This window comes from Sinocyclocheilus anshuiensis, unplaced genomic scaffold (assembly GCF_001515605.1).
Source record: "Sinocyclocheilus anshuiensis isolate Anshui unplaced genomic scaffold, SAMN03320099.WGS_v1.1 scaffold1127, whole genome shotgun sequence".
NCBI classification, from domain to species: Eukaryota; Metazoa; Chordata; class Actinopteri; order Cypriniformes; family Cyprinidae; genus Sinocyclocheilus; species Sinocyclocheilus anshuiensis.
This window is the reverse complement of record NW_015546115.1, coordinates 1,040,889-1,041,730: the sequence shown is the minus strand read 5'-3', so window position 1 is coordinate 1,041,730 and position 842 is coordinate 1,040,889. Positions and strand designations below refer to the sequence as shown.

At 30.8% G+C, this 842-nt stretch overlaps 1 pseudogene; it reads right to left on the bottom strand.

The window, feature by feature from the left end:
* LOC107700879 (exportin-1-like) overlaps positions 1-842 on the bottom strand; it is a 16,980-nt pseudogene that overhangs the window by 3,481 nt on the left and 12,657 nt on the right.

Here is an 842-nt window from a genome sequence, read left to right as displayed (position 1 = left end):
CTTTAGTCTTTGCAACTTTACAGATCTTCTTTATGCACCAAGAGCTTGTAACACTCCAAAGAGAAAGAAAAAATTTAAATCGCATCATATGACCCCTTTAACATTTGAAAGGATACTATGTTCTAGGATACTATGGCAAAGTTATTGCTTTCCTTATTCAAACTGATTTTTTTTTTCATGAATATATGATTGACCTAAAGAATGAAAGCTATATCAGACACTTGGAAAATTGTGAGTTTTATCATGCTCACAGACACTAGGGGTGTGACAATACACTTAGCTCACAAGGTGAGACGAAATGCAGATACTTGGTTCACTAGAACGAGACAATGTTTTAATACTTTAAGAAATGTTCAAATGACAAAATATTTGTCTTTTAATCGCAAAAATTAAAATAATGCAGTTGTATTTTGAAATGTTTTAACTAATCTAGGGCTTAACTATTATTTTGCTAAACAAGTAATCTACTTATTGTAATACAAATAGAAGTGAAAAACAGACTTTAATATGACTATATTTATATATAAAGTAACGATGAGGCAATAATAATTGGCCTCAAATAAAGTATCAAAACCAAGTAAATGGTTTTATTGAACAACACTGTTAAATATATAATGTAATATCCCTATATTATAACACATACCTGCAGAGGGCGCCAATGGCCTGGTGATGTTTCATGTATTTCAACGTTTAAATCCATTTAATTTTAATATTTGGCCACATGCAAAGTCAGAAACTTTTATTTTGAAATCGCGATGTACAATAAATCACATACAGTGGGTACGGAAAGTATTCAGACCCCCTTAAATTTTTCACTCTTTGTTATATTGCAGCCATTTGCT